The sequence below is a fragment of the Sceloporus occidentalis genome, unplaced genomic scaffold (genome assembly GCF_023333645.1).
Source record: "Sceloporus occidentalis isolate IW3139 unplaced genomic scaffold, rSceOcc1.0.p SCAF_1, whole genome shotgun sequence".
Lineage (NCBI taxonomy): Eukaryota > Metazoa > Chordata > Lepidosauria > Squamata > Phrynosomatidae > Sceloporus > Sceloporus occidentalis.
This window is the reverse complement of record NW_028316981.1, coordinates 125,805,958-125,824,067: the sequence shown is the minus strand read 5'-3', so window position 1 is coordinate 125,824,067 and position 18,110 is coordinate 125,805,958.

The following is an 18,110-nucleotide window of genomic DNA, read 5'->3' as shown; positions in this document are numbered from 1 at the left end:
GAGTATTTATACCTTGTTCTTCAGCCACAAAGACTCTTAGAGCAGTTTACAGATTATTAATTTGACAGTTCCCTGGCCTCAGGTTTACAATCTAAAAAGACATGACATCAGTGGGGAAGGGGCTCATGTCCAGCAGATACTGCCAGTTCTTGTCCCTCCAAGGCCAGGGTGGTAGCAATTAAGATTGAAGGAGGTCCTTTCATCTGCCTCAGGAGCTAAGCATGGTGGAGCTGTGCCTGCCTCTCCTTCTCTCCTTCCCAGGCCAGGGGGGGTAGCAGATAAGGTGGAAGGAGGGAACTTTAATCTTCCTATAGGTTTGCTTTTTGGAATTTATATTATTTTTGAATATTTTCAAGATGTGGATTGTTGACTTTGCTGATAATCAGTGTATACAGAGGGCCAACTGCATACAACTGTGTGTGTGTGGGGGGGGGGGGACTCACACTGATGCTGAAAACTGTTTTACTTTTTTGTTGGCTTATTCTTGGCATACTGTGAATGAACAACATGCTGGTGTATACAGCCTATTCACTCCCACCTCCCTATTTCTGGGAAAACATACATTTGACCAGGAAGCATTAGCTTATCATGACAGCCAAACCTGGGATTCCAGTTTGTGGAGGATCCCAGGTTCAAGTGTCAAGATAAGCTCTCTTTTCTGGATTGTTTTAGGCATTGATGTGAACCAGTGGATTGCACCAGCACACTGTTTGTTCATGATAAGGCAGTAATCCTAGCTCATCACTTATCACGACCATGTTCTGTCCCATTGTTGCGACCTTACCTTACCCCTGCTTTTGTTATTCTGTCAAGTTGAATGTTCCCAAATCACATCACATCTCCTTATCCAGCTCACCCAGATTCATTCAGATAAAGCCAGCCCCATGATTCTTCTTCATTCATTTTCTGGCTGTCTGTTCACAATTCAAATCTCTTTATCAATATACAGACAATCTGGATTTATGGAAATCTCCAAGAAATGGGCAGGGCACAGAGTATAGGCTCTATTGCTAGAGCTACCCCGGCCAAACAACCAACTACAAGCAGAATTCCTCTCCACCAAGACCAGGGATTTTATGCAGGCCTTTCCAGATAAACCCAACTTATTTAGCTGATAATATATAAACAGTTTATCAGCTTTTGCGCATTCTCAGTGTAACAGGATGGCTGTTGTTCTTGGAATCCTGTTTGGTCATAATATTTAGAAGAGGGCTCTGATAGCTGAGATAAGTTGCTCACCCGCAACAGATGGCTCTGGGAGATGCACAGCTGAGCCAACATTCTGAAGGGAATGAATAAACTTGTAAGTAATGCAAGTTGTTTGTAAGTGGTTTGGGTGAAATGTCACATGTAAGACTGAGCAGGCATGCTCTGTTCAAGGTGTTTGAATTTACAGAAGTAAAGATTCAATGAAAAAGGCCAAATTTGGTTTTAGGCTTCCTTAAATAAATGTATAGCAGCCAGCAGATGCCTCTCTGCAGTGTGATCTTCAAGAAAAATCTGCTTCATCAACAGGGACGTAGCTAGGATTTTAGGAAGGGGGGGTCCAGACTAAGTGCCACCATTATAATGGGGCTTGGGTGCAGCGGCGCAGCAGCACACACCATTCATTTTTCTAATGGAAGGGGGGGTCCGGACCCCAAGAGCCCCCCCTTGGCTACGTCCTTGTCGTCAAGGAGAAAGTTTTCCTGCAAAGATTCTTTACAGCATGTATTTGGCATAACACATTACCAAACCAGTGCTGGGCGTGAGAAACAAAAGGAGATGGGCAAGACCTCTGTTATCACTATTTCTTTGTAATAGAACATATTTGCATATAGTTAATCAGAAGAAAAGCCCAATGATTTTGATAAAGCTTACTTCCTAGCAAGCATATTTTGGATTTCAGCCTATAACACTTTTGTGAGTTCTAGAGAATTTCTATGGAAGACATTCTCCAACTTCCATGGAATTCCACACAACCAACTGACTGAACATGGTTCCTCGTTAGTTTTAGTCTTCATACACTTGTATGGCAATTGTGCAGAGACAGGGGGGTTATGTACACTGACCCCTACCCACCTCATCCCTATGCTTGTTCTTGTTGCTGCTTCTGCTGTGTGCATCTAACTCATTTCCAACTTACAGCAGCCCTACGATGAACGTATCCTGTGCTTTTCAGCATTTGTTAAGAGCAGGGTTGCCTTTGCCTTCTTCTGAAGCTGAGAGAGTCTGACTTGCCCAAGGTCATTCGGTAGGTTTCTACGGCTGAGTGGTGATTCAAATCCTGGTCTCCAGAGTCCGTAGTCCACTGCTCAAACCAGTACACCCTGCTAGATCTCCATCCCTGCTTATATTTATTATAGGGAGGGTTATGAGTGTAGATTGCCTCCACCAGCTGGAACCTCTGTTTGGCGATCTGAATCACATCGAGACTAATATCTGAATAGAACTCATATAAATCAGAGGACTAGAATATCAGCTATGAAATTTGGATACTATATGATCTAGTCTATCAGAATCCATTTCTGCACCCAGGTTAACTGAACTGAACTGAAATATCATATAGGCTATTCCAATGTAAACAATGAAGATTTTGTGATACATCCCTCAGTTTTGTGATTTTGTTCTAAATGTGTTCTCTTCATTTTGTCTCTTGATTTTATCTTTCCTTTTTAGTGTACTTTAGGGGCAGATAGGGGTCTCCACTAGCCAGCAAACTTGATTATCTCCATTTGGCTTTTAACTATGTCTCTGTCCTGCCTCTACTTCAGTGTAATTAATTGTTGCTTGATTTGATACCTGGTCTACAAGTCAACCCTGAATTTATTTTCTGCCTCTTGTCCTCAGACACTTCCTTATCTGTATATCTGTGAAATCTGTAACAATCTGTAATAAACCTGGTTTCAATCCTCTCAAGTAGACAAAAGGAATGTGCCTGGTGCATCTTCTGGTTGTAGCAGTCTGTTAATCACAGGAGAGGAAGACTATTGAAATTTTTCACTTGGGGCTTCTTGGTTTCAACACTCTGTAGCCATGATATTTTTGCTATTATGTCAGATATGTCAGCATGCTTCCAGACAAAGCTTGTACTCTGCCTCATTTGGGGATTTCTACAGAAGGTTCAGAGGTCCGTGTCTTCAATTTTCAGTCCTTCTGAGTTGTTCCATTACTTCTTCCATTTTTAAAAAATATAACTAGAAGAATTATTTGTTAAGAAATAATAGATAGAAAAGGCTGCACAGTGCTTTTCAAGCTTTTGGCAGTATGAACTTTTTCTCTTGAAGAACTCTGAGCAACTCCAGCAATGCTGAGGGCCTGTTTTCTGCTACTGCAATACTCCAGAGCCAAAGACAAACATAAATGTCCCCAAAGTGGGGGGAAACCCAGAAGTGGACAAAAATTTATTGAAAAACAATTTTTTAAAAATGTTAGGTAGCTCGGGAGAGCATTGCTATGTAAATCAAAGATGAACTGCCACTCCTAGAGACTTCCATTTAAAGCAATTGAAATGCTTTAAAGGGGCAGGAAAAGGCTGGGCCAGGGAGTCTGGAAATATTGAGGGCTGCAAAAATAGGGCTATACTATACTTTGCCCACCCTCAGATTAAGGAATTGTTGATAAGGAGATTGCTGAATGATATTATCCTCATATGCAGACATGCAACTAAAAGAAGGAAAAAATAAACTAAAAAGTGAGATAAAATATTCCAACTGTGCTGTGAATGCTGAATTGGTGAATGCTTCAGTATTGACGGCAACCTTCATACCGGCCCTGTAACATAACATGGTATTTCTTTTTTCTAACTAAAGAATTGTGATTTCTTCACTGAGCATATAGCCATACCAGTTTAACAACCATGTTAAAAAAGCAACCATGTTGCAATCTAACTGTGATAACCTGGAAATTGTCAGTAACAAGAACTGAAAGTTTTCCCAGGACAGTGCAATTTATTTTATTTTGTTTTGTTTATTAAAATATCCTACCCTCATTTTGAAGTTTACAATAAAATCAACTTAAAACAACAAATAATAAATAATAGGTGTAAATAGATTCAAATATATTAAATGGTTTCTCAGTTTAAAAACAGATAATTTAAAACTGGTTAAAACAATCTTGAATCATAAAATATGTGCAGCCTGGATAAAATAAATTTGGCCTGTAGGCTTTAATAAAAAGCCAGGCATTAACCTGGTACCAAAACATTTCCAATGTTGGCACTAATCAGGCCTCCAGAGGGATAAAATTCCACAACCAGGGTGCCACCACAGAGAAGACCCTTTCCCATGTCCTCCCACAATATATTCCCCCTACTAATGGGACACAGAGGAGTGCAAACATGCAGTCCTATGCACATTTATTCCAAAGCAAGTACCACTGTGGTCAATTAGCCTTACGTCCTGGAACTGTATTGCAGTCGCAAGCACTTTGTCAAAATTTCTTCCTCTCTGGGAAGCATAACCCATGGTTGTACAAAACCGATACAAGCTTATCGTGTACACAGGGGGCTAAATGCCAACCATATTCTAACAGGTATTCTTAACTTAATCCATCACAATGAATTCTTCTTATGAACTATCAACAATATGCTTTTAGAATGGCAAAGTTCCCTTATAAACATTGATCCTTTTTGAATTCAAACACCTGCTTCATTGTCACTGCTAAAAACATTGTCTAAATCTATTTGTTACATGTTTCTTATGCTTTGGGCAACTGGTGAATTCTGCCCCATCTGCCCTTTTCTTTTTCCCTAAATAAAATGTCAAGCCAAACTATCCGTCAGAGACACACCACTGTTCTAAAATGTGGCAGCTTTGCTGGAGGCCTCAGAGAGTGAGGTTGTGTTGCTTAAGCTTCACATCCAAACACATTTGGGTTGGGCCTCTTTACTGCAGCTCCTAATTGTTTAGATTTATGAGGCATCTAGCGTAACCTCTAAGACAGCATTTACAATCCCTGAGCTCTTGTTCTGTTTAATTCATTCCTTTTATTCCTGGGGTTTATGGCTCCAACTCTGCGAGTTTAACTGTACAATTGCCAACATTCTGTTTCTTCTCCGCAGTGTGAGGCAGGTCTACACCTCCAAAATTTATACCCTTTTAAAAATTTAGCAATTTCTGTGCTCATTCCCCCTACCCACCCAGATTTCATTTAATCCTCTCACCAGGTGAGATGGCCTTGCTCCTTCCCAGGGACCTGGCTTCACTTCCACTTCCTGTAGATTTCTTCTCCCATTGCTTTTGTACAACTATCTACTTGCAATGTTAATGAAAGCACCATAGTTTAAGCCTCAGTTGAGCAAGCTTCAAGGTAACTGTGACCTTCTCCATTTTGCAGAACACTTTATGTAGTACCGACATGATCTGAAGGGAAATGACAGGAAATTGGGTATATATTCTAATTAAATTGTGGCTTTAGACCTGTTGGTTAGTGTTGCACAAATTTCTGTTTCTGACGTATCAGCCCTCCAGCACAGAAATATGAATAGGGCAAAAGGGGCACTGTCATTAAATACTATGGTGTTTGGAGCTTAGTTTCTCTTCACTCTCATTCCATCCATGGTCTCACCCTAGATTGTGAATACGTACAGAGGTGCCTCCTACCCTTGTACCCCTCCACACATATAAGAATTTTAACATTTCAAAATACTATGTTTTCCATGTTGCCAATTTCTTCTGCTCTTGGCCTAATGTACAGTATACTGCTAGTATATCATGGACCGTTATGTCTACTAAGGATGGTGTGCCAATTCCTTCAAACATGGTTTAGCACTGTATTATTGAACCTGAGTAGAATAAACATGCAAGGAGAGCAGAACACTAGTAGCCTCTTTGTGGGTTTCCATTGATCTCCTTCCATGAAGATCAACCTTCTTTATAACTGGGATTCACCACAGCTTTCTGGATTTGCAGGTAGACTACACATCACTTTCCCTGTACAGAAAAATGCTCCTTCTACTCCAAGCAAGAAGAATAAAAGGATTAGCAATTTAAAAAAAAATGAAAGGGACACAAAGCATAGTTGATGGCAGATGGATGGTTATGTCATCAGGATGTCCCGTGGATTTATTGGGATGAACTGTGCACAGTGCATATTAAGAATCTGTCTAGAAGCACCTCTCAGATATAGATAAGGAACAGAGCACCAGCTCTTTCAAATCTGTCAACACTGGGGCGCCTTCGGTTTTCTGACTATTTTTATTAATATGATCTCTCTCTTCTATATGTCTCTTAGCTGTATCATATCATTTAAAAGACCAAGTAACCTGGACTACTCACAGATGCCAAGATGCAAAGAACCCTCTTTATAAGGTGCCATTATAGCCATTTCACTAACAAACTTGCTGTTTTGCTCGTTGTAGTTTTTAGTGCTGACATGTGCCTTGTGACAACAACAGCACCCTGAGAAGATGTTTTACAAATAAAAAATCATCTTTCAGAGGACTATTAAGTTCCTGCAACTAGGCAATGCTGTTGTGTACAAATGCCCGTGATACTAAGAAGGTGTCTCGGAAATGACCATTCCCAGCCAAGGGGACACAATGCTGACATAATGTTTGGGATGGCAGGGAGAGAAAAATATCAGCCATTTGATCATTTTCACTATAAATGGTAAAGACACCAAAGTTTAGCTTTCTTATGAGGTTTTTAGTCAACTTCAACTTTTATTCGGCTGAGAAAACATTCTTTTATTTTGACATCACATGCATCCCTTTTTTATCGCAGGGATAAAAAGTATCTTTTATCTAGACAGAATGCATCAAGTTGCAGAATGACTCATCAAATGAATCTATTCTATAAATTAAGCCAGAAAACAAGCGCCTCTGAGCCCTGGCAATGTCTAAATGTCAGACTCACGATGCAGTCATAAACAGTGATCTGTACTTTCTCAGCATCTGGGCAGCTAACAGCGAGATGGTAGCAACAGCAACATAGGTCCAGTCAGGAGGACTGCCATCTTGTAACCTGGAGTTCTTCCTGGTCTCTCAGTAGTGAAGAAGGACACAGCCATTGCTTCTCTTGCCTCACTCCCTTCCCACCTTCTTCCTTCACTCCCACCTGTTCAGGGCCAAAATAACAGCTTCATTGGGCTAGCTGGGAAAGGGAAGGGAAGGACATGCTGCTTCTTTTTTGTTAAAGATGTGTGATGCTCTGCCATTTTTCAGACCATAACAATATGCTGCTAAACAAAAGCTCAGATTAACAAGTGTTGCAAATTCTCTCCAGTGATTTTGAATTTTGTTTTGAAATTATGTCTTCTAAATTTCAGACTTGCTATAGTGTCCTATAAATGCAGTGTTGTTACTTTTCACCATTGAGAGACTGATGATGCAGGACAGAGGCTGCAGACAAGAAGTGGAACCTACAGTGAATTTCTCTCTGTCACAGATAATAGGAGATATTCTAAAGTTAGAGCTTGGAGTTATATGTGCAAAAGTGATTGCAGGATATTTTTTTCTGAAGATAGCCTTCAGTAATTACTGGGCAGTAATCATTTGGGTCCGCTTTTCCCCCCTTTTGAAGAAGGGAATGAAGTTTACCCTCCTCTGCTAGGACTTCTGTTCTCCAGGAATTCTCAAAGATTATTGGGATTACTTCTGCCAGTTATTTTAATACCCTTGGATGTAGTACACTTGGCCCTGAAGATTTGAATTCATTTAGAATAGCTAGGTATTCCAATACTATCATTTTTACCTATTCTGTGTTGCATCATCTACAGTATTTCCCCCATTGCATCATCTGCTCCATTTTCTCCAGGTTCAGCACTGTTTTCCCTTAGGGAGAAGACCAAAACAAGCAGGGGTTGAGTAGATCTACCTCTACTCTGTCCTCTTTTGGAATTTTGCCATCTTCTCCACTCAGAGGCCCTACCATTTCCTTGTTCTTCTTTTGCTGTGGACATAACAAAAAACAAACAAACGCTTTTTATTGTTTTTAACCTCTCTAGCAAGCTTGAGATCACTTTAGCTTTTCTGACTTTCTTCCTACATGTACTGGAAATTTGTTTGAATTCTGCTTTGGAGATTTTCCCCTTTTCCATTTCTTGTAGATGTCCCTTTTAAATCTTAGTTCAGTTGAAAGTTCTTTAGACATCCCTCCTGGTTTCTTTGGACACCTCCCTCTTTTCTTCCTTGTTGTAACTGTTTGAAATTGTGCCTTCAATATTTCACTTTTAAGAAATTCCTACCTATCATGAAGTCATTTCTTATTCTGTATTCTTATTCTGTATTCCTGATCACAAATTACACCCAGTATTTCTCAACTTTCTTAAAGTCTAGAATGCATGTCTGACTATGCTTGGGGTCCCCTTTTCATTCTGTAACAAATTCCAGAAGAACATTGGCTGTATCCACACTGCAGAAATAATCCTGGTTGACATCATTTTATCTGGTGCCACAACAAACTACTATTCTCAGAATTCCATAGCATTGAGCCATGGTAGTTAAAGTGATGTCAGCCTGGATTATTTTTGCAGTGTGGATATAGCTTGTGTCACCCTGCCCCATTAACCAGATTATTACTGTTTGCTAAGATCAGAACTAAAATAACTAGTCCCCTTGTTGCCTCTTCTGGACAATGAAATTGTATGCAAGACAAGTGAGGATTTGTTGGACCATGAATTCTTGGCAGAGTATGACTTCTAACAAATATCAGGATAGTTGAAAGCTCCCATTACTACTATATCTTTCCTTTCTGAATGTTTGGCCATTTGTTCCAGGAAGCTATAATCAGTGTCTTCAGTCTGATTTGGCAGTCTGTAGTAGACCCCCAAAATGGCATCATTATTGCTTCTTTCCTTAATTTTTACTTAGATGTTCTCAAGGAGAAGTAAACCCCGCCACCTCTCTAAGTACTTGGTTCCACTGCAAACTGCTCTTACTGTCAAGAAGTTCCTTCAATGTTCAGTCAAAATATACTGTCCTGTAATGCCAAATCAATAGTCCTGGTCCTACACACTGAGGCAGCAGAGAACAGACCTGCCCAGCCATCCCCGTGACACCCCTTGAGGTATTTAAAAAATGCAATCATCTCACCCCTCAGTCTTCTATTCAACAAGTTGAATATACCGAGCTCCTCCAACCCTTCCTCGTGTGTTTTATTCTCCATACATCTTAAAACTTATGCCAAAACTCCTGATTGTAGGATGTTACATGCCAGGAAGGGAAGCTATAGCTGTCACTTAGCTATATCCATCTGTATGGTCAAGATTCCCTGACACTTTCTTAACTTTTTGAGGATAATGATGTATAATGATGTATTCCACAAGCAGGAAGATGGCAGGAAAAATAACCCTTACAGAGATACCTGTAGGATAGACATATGAAATAAATTACTTAAATAAATACTGGTCATGGCCTAATCATGTAACATCCTAGAAGGGACATAGAGAAATATTTGGAGTAAAACTGTTTTCCACCATCAAGTACTACTGGCCAGATCCTGAGCTATATGCAAAACAAATCAACTGATGCACTCCTGTTAAAAATGTTTTTACCATTCGAACAGGAATGGCCTATTCCAGCTCTCACTTCCCATCCAAGGGGCAAAACTTATAACACACCTTTTTCAGTTTAACCATGGAATGTACTGTGGCAAGGCTACAAGGTGTTATTTTTCCCCCCTCTCTCTCTCTTCTTCTTCTCTACTTTCTACGTGACTGAAAGAGGAATTGCTCAGTAGACGGCTGGTACAGCACAGTAATAGGGAGAGCTGGAGATAAGCTGAAGCACTATCCTAAAGGAACATGGATGGCCGCAGGTAATAGGAATGTCTGCACTGACCCTGATAACACATGCTTGGAACTGCAAATCCTAAGTACTGGAGCCCCCCAGAGATTGAGGCAGACTGTACCAAACAGACTCCCCCATCAGAGATAACTCCTTTAACCACAGATCCCACAGACAAGACTTTGCTGACCAAAGCTCTGGCACACAGACACATATAACTCCCGCACACTACACTTCCCCAGTCTATCCAAGAGAATTCCTGTAAAGCTATTGGATTAAGATTCAAAGATGAAGACAGTGGGGGCAATGCTTTGATAGTGCCTGGTTGGGCCAAGACAGGAATGTTATGGGCTTTTTCCATAGCTGTTTCGTCTCAAGCCTGCTTGCAGCAGTGGAATGATGCAACTGCACAAGCCAAAGCCCTCAGTTGCTCCAAGAAAGGACAGGTAGACCCCCTGAGCAATTTTGAAACCACTCGCCATAAATCATGTTATAAAATACTTTGCATATGTCTAGTTTTCCTATATCTAGGCCTCAAGAGAAATCCAATGTACCACTGACCCTGTGTGACAGCAGGAGTTCAACCCTTTGGCCATTCCTGCTGCTGTTCTAACTGCCATCCTAACTTCAGATTTCAAAACCAGGTCTTGTCTACACTACAGGATTATAGTGGATCACTGGTTAAGTGGCTGTTACTTTAAAATGCAGCTGCGTTGGTAGCATGCATACAAAAAAACATCTCAGGACTACTGGTGACACATTACCTATACTAAATAACAGCAGCAACAACAAAACCAACAATTTATTTATATTCTGCCTTTCTCCCGATATAGGAACTTGAAGCGGCTGACAACAAATTTAAAATCATATAAATTAAAAACAACACAAAACATTAAAAAGTATAAATAAAACATTCTTTAAAAACCATTCAACAATTTATAAAGTTAAAAACATTAAACATTAGACTAGTAAAATGTATATTTTTAAAAAATCTATCCAAACCTTACATTCCAAATCACACAGCATTTAAAAGCCCAAGCGTCATTAGTATGAAAAAACGTGATGGCACAAAAAATGTTTTTACCTGCTGTTGAAAACAGGAATGCAGGGATGGGGCCACCCTGGCCTCTCTAAGGAGGGAATTCCAAAGTCTGGAGGCAGCCACCAAGAAGGCCATCTCCCTTGCTCCCACCAAACCAACCTACCTGACTTATTTTAATACGTATTTGTTTTATATGCTCTTTTAACTGATGCCCTGTATCATGTTATGTTATTTGTTCTTGTTCACAATTTAGACCAATTGGGAGAGGCTGTAAGAAATAAGAGAACGAGGAGGCAGCAGTATCAGAACTGCCACACTGCAATAAAAATATGTCAATTTGCAAGTGGGGGAAGCTGTCTGCTGTCACTAAGTATAAAATAAAAGTCTATGCAAAATGTAGACTGAAATCTAAGAATCACCATCAAGCATGCCTTTTATAGATGGCAGCATTCTGATTTTTATACCTTTAATTGGTCTTCTTTCAAATGGTTATGCCCTCAGTTTTCTCCCTACTGGTTTTGTCCATTCCTGTAATATAATGCTTGTATTCATATGAATCTAGTTTCTTAAGTAATTTCTCATATTGGCTCTGCATTATGAAAATGATAACCATAATTGTATATTTCTGCCCCTATATAACAGAAATATTTTAATGAAAATACTATATGAAAGAACAGTTCAAAAGCAAATCCCACTCATTTAGCTTTGTGTTCCCTAATTTAACCTATGCAGACAATACACAAATACTAATAAGCTGACTGCAACATTCTAATTTTCTTAAGTCATATTGGTAGCATTCAGACAGTAGTGTGAATTATGTGGCTCTCCGGATGTTGCTGAATTGCAGCTTTCTACATCCTCATTTTTAGCTATGCTGGCTAGGGGCTGCTAGTCACTGCAGTTCAACATCTGGAGGGCTGCACAATTCCCACCCATATTCCTAACAATTATGTGAGTGATCACCTGAATACAGACATTGATAAGTGGATTTCTGTTAGTGCTTAGTTCTGTCATAATTTTAGCCAGTGGTGAATGTATGTGAGCTGTGATCCAGGTTCATATCTCCTCTCAGCCATGAATTCCTTAGTTGCTTAGGTAACCCACTATATCTCAGTCTTCAATCTGCAATAGAGTGGTTGAGATAGTGGCCTTCCTTACAGCCTCTATTGTAAAGATTGCTGAGATAACATATACAAAGTACTCTGCATGCTTGAAATGAACTGCATGATTATGAAGCCAAGTGCTTAGGACATGTCTTTGCAGGAACTTCCCCCACTTTCAGTCTGACCCTGTAACATTGTACCAGAAACACAAGTGAGGTTGTAAAAACTGAAAAAGGTGAGCACAGCGTGATGAATGAGTTCTCTGTGCCAATGTGAAGACATGCTGTTAATCCAATTCACAGTTCAATAAAATATGCAATGAAGGAAAATGGCATTTTCTGGTTTTTGTTTTTATCAACCCCTCGACATATTCTGCTAAGGATGCTTCTGAGAACAAATGATAGGATAGGATAGGAGCCACTGCAATAAATAGAAAGAAGCAGATCTTCAGATTCCCATGCCCATTTCTGAAAAGACAGAGAAACAGTGCAACTAAGGATGCTGTTGCATTACTGTGGTTTCAATGACAGCCTGATACACAAATATTTACCAGGTGAACTTTTGTATGGCATAGAAATAAAAGGATTGGAAAAGCTCGGTCTGTTTCATTTCTGCAAAAAGCCACAGCAGGGCAAGTAAAATAAACTGGCAACACAAATGAAATGTGGAATTCATGAAATGGGATATCTGAAACCTTGTTACCTAAATTATGCTTTAGAAAGTGGTAATTCTCCCCCCAAAAGTCAATTACAGCTGCTCAGAGAGAACAGTGGGGAACAGGAGTATCTAGTTCTAGCTCAGTGGTGCCCAAACTGTGACCTCTAATAAGTTTTGGACTTCAGCTCCCAGAAGCCTCAGCTGTGTTGGCCAATTTGAGAACCACTGTTCTAGCTAGTAAATGGGAAACGGCAGTGGCTTTTGAGGTTCCTCTTCATTAGAACTTGACAGCTCACAAAGTTGCCTTTCAAAACCTAGCACTGTCCTAACAGCCATATAAAGCTGCTGCTTATCTTTGTGGAAAGCTGCTGGCCAGCTGCTGCCTTTGATAGGGATGTAGCCTTCAGAAACCCTACTGGACATGACCCATGCTTGTTACATACAGAGAGGAGAGAAAAATAAATATATCATGAAGAATTGGAAGAAAAGGGCCCCAATTTGACAGAGCAGGTTAGGGGTTTATAGTGCTCAAGAGTAAAAACAGGGGCTTCTGGAACCGGGATCACAAATTCACCAGCAAAACTCTGCTTCTGACCATTTCAGCCTCATGTCAAGGCATGGAGTAGATGAGATCCTTGGATTTTTTTGGCTTCTGGAAGGCGTTTGCTATCCTATTCACCAGCAATGCAGACAGTGCTGAAGTTGTTCAGGTGTTTGCCAAGAACTCAAAGGCAGAATGATTAAGCATCAGAAAGGCCTTGCTCCCACACACAAAAAGCGTATTTTTGCCAATTCAGGGGATGCTGGGTATTCCATCATGGCCTGACATATAATGAGGTGCAAGACATGGGCATACCTTATCTTCACATGATGTCACATTACTGTCACTCAAACATCCCTGATATACATACACTAGGGAAGGGGGCTGTTAGAGTCTAATTAACAATGTCTGGAGTGCAAAAGCCAGAGTTTTCCTGCAGGGAACTCAAAACATTTATTCTGGATGACTCTAGAGGCTGGCGGTTAAAGGCAATAAATACAGATTGGATTTCATTGTGTGTAGAGTGAAATTCTCATTTTTAATAATATCACTGCTTGTGATCTGACATTACCAAAAGAGATGCTGCAATACAATATCTGAGTAATGGAGGGACAACAGTATTTTCTTCCTCCCTGGCTGGAGGAGAGCTGGATGCATTAATCAGTCTTGGGGATAAAAGAAACAAATGGGCTAGATGGTTTTTTAAAGACAGTACTAGAGGCTCATGCAAAATGACTCAGAAGCTCCTACAAGAGAATTATTCGGCATCAGAGAAATGGGTGCTCAACTGCTGGTACCAATACAGAAGCACCTTAGTAACATGCTTGAATTCTGTACTAAGATCAGAAAGGTAAGAAAGAAAAACAGCTGGACTGAAATAGATCCACATACTCCAATCCATCAACAGGTGCACTATACATACTATAACACTGGTTAACACCCCAGCCTCATGAGGACACTCTGGGCCAGGTAATAATAATAATAATAATAATAATAATAATAATAATAAATATTTATTTGTATTCCGCTTTTTCACAAAGGAATCAAAGCGGATTCCAATGGTATAAATAAAATATCAAACAATTAAAAATTACAATTTAAAAACCCCAAAGCCCCAACCCTCCCCCCATAAAAACAGTGATCAACGCATAAAAAGAAATTAAGCATCAAAAAAATTAAAACTGTCCAATAGGAATACATTGAAACTTCGAGCAGATTAGCACAAGAAATTAGTCGTCCTCTAGAGGAGGGGGGGGGACCGGGGTGTTGGTATCAATCAATTTTGGTACTGGTATCAATAGAGTGGAGAGGCAAGTCTAATGGATATAATGGATCTAACCTAGTCTGGAAAGGCCTGCCGGAAGAGATCCGTCTTAATAGACTTTTTAAAGGCTTCCAAGGTGGTAATATGGCGGATCTCATCTGGCAGGTCGTTCCAGAGCCTGGGAGCAGCTAATGAGAAAGTCCTCTGGGTCACCACTGAGTCTGGTCATCTTAGGTTGCAGCAGATTCTTCCCAAAGGACCGAAATGTGCGGGGTGGATTGTATGGAAGGAGGCGCTCCCGCAAGTAGTCAGGACTCAAGCCATGTACGGCTGAAAGGTTAGAACCAACACCTTGTACCTTGTCCGGAAACTGATAGGCCATCTTCTACTGCTGCTTGATTTACTGATATTAGGTTATCACATCTCCTTTCTGGTTTCCAGCTTCCACACATCACATTCCAAAACTCCCTCCACCATATATATGGTCATCCTCCCACCCTGGCCTTCAGCAATATCTTTCCTCCTGCCTTTGTCCCTTTGAACTTGCCACCTCATTACCATACCCACAAGATTTACATGCCTATGGCTACTCATACAGTCTGATAATAATGGTCCTTCCTAGGCAGCAGTTCACTCCATGCATGTACAACTTTCTTTGCTCAGTTACTCTCAAAGATCCTATAAGATCCCTTTGCATACTGATATTCCAGACAAACACAGCTATGCCTCTAATTTTACCATTAGCATGGTTCTCCTCTGAAAACTGACAGTACAAATGAATTTTTTCACAGAAGTTTGGAAAAGTTAAAACAAAACAAGAATAAGTTAATACATGGAGCTCTGCATTAAGTGCAAGTATTTTAAAACTACTATAAATAGGAAAAATATTTTTAAAAACACTGCTCAGAATTAAAGGAAATATTCTTCATGAGTTGAATGTGAGCAGGTGGAATCACTATCGTATGGCCCTCTTCTACTGCGGCTTGATTTACAGATATTAGGATAACACAAAATGTCAGCTGTCATTTATTTTTGCTTTTTTAAAGCCTTGCTTATCCCTTTTGTTATTTGCTGTGGAAAGGTCAAGGCAACTGTCTTCAGTTTTGAACTGAACTTACCCTCGTTCTTGACTGTACCTATGATGAAAAGGAGTAGGAAGGAAAAAAAGCAGGAATGACATTAGTGCAATCCTTGGCCCATGTGGGTTCCTCCATTTGTCTGAATGTTGTGGACAGAAACAACGGCTGGGAAAGAGGCAGGGAATGATCTATCTAATTATCTCTAATTTATCTAGCAGAAGCAGTTCAGCTTGTGCTGTGCTCAGGGCGGCTAGACTCAGCCACAGGTTCATTACAGTGAAATATTTGGGGTAAAGAACCAACTCTGCTGGCAACAGCAGATGTTTTATTTCATTTCCTCTCTGCTTCAAACCTCTTCTTCTCCGTAAAGGATCAACACTCCATTTCCCCTCCACCACTGACGAAAAAGCTCATGGGGTTGTAATGACATCGCCTAGGCAGGGCTTACAATTAACAGGTTACAGACCATTCCATAAAACACTGCCATGCACAACCAGAAAGATTTGCTTGGATTTGCAGGGACTGCTTTTGTGCCAACTTCCTCCAACATGTTTTACAACTGACCTGCAAAGAATGTGTGTCACTGAATAGGATATAAAGCCCTGGAGAGCATAAAATACAGCTGCATTGTTTAATAATCTCCCATCAGTGAGATTGGCGAGACAAGGGGAAGGTGATCTAACTGAGATAACTCCATCTAGTGTGTTAGAAGGAACAGTTTTGCTACTTTCACCAGTGGAAGATTCTTATAAATTCACTCGGCCTGTCAGAGCAGCATACAGAAGGGGTCATTCAATGTACTGACAACTGCCGTGCGCAAATACTTCAGCCTTTGGCCACACGCTAAGCGAACACTCTGGATAGCTTCACAGTCAGATTAAAATGCCAGAGCATCCAGTGGTGGTGCACTTGAAATGTGCTCACTAATTTATTAAGTTTATTCTTAGCAAGCATGGAGACATCAGAAAACTGAATTTCTCAATGACAAACCGGTAAGGAGAATGGGCTGTACAAAATTTCAAACCAGGTTAAACCCTTGAAGGCAACCGTTACTGAGAAGTAGAAAGACTGCTTCATCAAACATAAGAGGGGTGAGGGAGGAAGAGATCCTAGCTTAAAGGCTTTTTAATCTGGACATATTTGACAACGGACATAATAGCAAAACAACATATCTCCAGTCTGGCGCTCCTTACACAATCATATTTTGCACAGTTCATCTCCATCCTGATTTATAAACATGTACTCTGGATTTAGTTACGGAATGTCATACAAAGAATCATAGAACTATGCAGCTGTGAAGGATCTTCCAAGCCAAGTACTCCTTATAGATCAATCCACTTAATCTATACTGTTTTAAATTATGTGGTGGTGAAAGCCTCTGCGTGCCCATCTGCAATACAACATCTCCAGTAATGGCTAGGGTGTTTTAATAGCATTGGATGCTCATTAATATGATTCTAGTTGCTGAAAAAAAAGTCTTTGCTATAGAATGCTGCCAAACAGTCCAGTTTCAGTCCAAAGTTGCTATATTAAATTGCCCTCTTGTCCACCTACTGCAATACCAATTGCAATACCCTAAAAGCACCAGATCCTTCTTGATCTTAGAAGCTAAGCAGGATCAGTATTGGGTAGTACTTGGATGGGAGACAGCCAAGGAATACCAGGTGCTGTAGACTATACTTCAAAGGAAGGAACTGGCAAAACCACCTGAGTATTTCTTACCTAAGAAAACCAAATAAAATTCATGATATACACCCAATAAAAGAAAGCAGATAAACCATACAACTAAAGAAAGGACAAATTTTAGACCCCATACCCCTTTGGTGGGCACCATAGTGCATCTCTGATAAGCCCTAATTTAATGCAAATTCATTGCTGGTTTTACAATTCTGACAGATGTAGTTCTGCAGAAAAAGTTTATCCTTACTTCTTTTTGTCAACTTAAAATTATACATTATTTTATCCTATATTTTTACCCATCAGGGTCCATAAAGAATATTTGAAAAACAGAATTTAAAAGTATCATCAAAACAGAAGCGATAAAATTGAAACATATACAGCAGTAACCAACAGAAAAACCAACAACTGGCATAAAAACTAGTCAAGAGTGCAACAGCCAATGCTCTATAAAATGGAGTTTTCTCCAAAGCCCTCTGAAACAAAACTGTTTTCACTCACTGGGTAAACACTATTAGGATCATAGTATGGCAAGCCTCTCTAGAGAAGCTTATTACTGTCCCATAAAATGAAATAGCTTCATCTTTGACTGTGAGGAAAAATATGTAGCAGTATATCAACAAACACTACTGATGTGAAGTACTAATTCCAAATAACCTTACATAGGTAAAAAAAAACCTGAGTAACATCTATCTTCTTCCAATTCTTCCTAATTTCATCACACTAGAAATTTGAAAATGGGTTTCTTATTCCTCCACTAAGCACTGAGATCGCTGTTAAACACATGTCCCAAAGTGTTTCTGCCCACTGATGGGTCTCTTTCAGCCTACAGAATAAGGAATCATCGCCCACTATAGGCAGTGGATCACTGAACCCTCCATCAGTAGAGCAAGTTGAGTGAGGTTAATAACTAGCAGGAAACAGGAAAGTGTGCTACATAAGATAAGTCTGTATATAGGGAGCTTTAAAATAAGACAGCAACAAGCACTGTGTATTTTTGTCCTGGGTTGCCACATAAATCAACAAAAGATATACTATGGA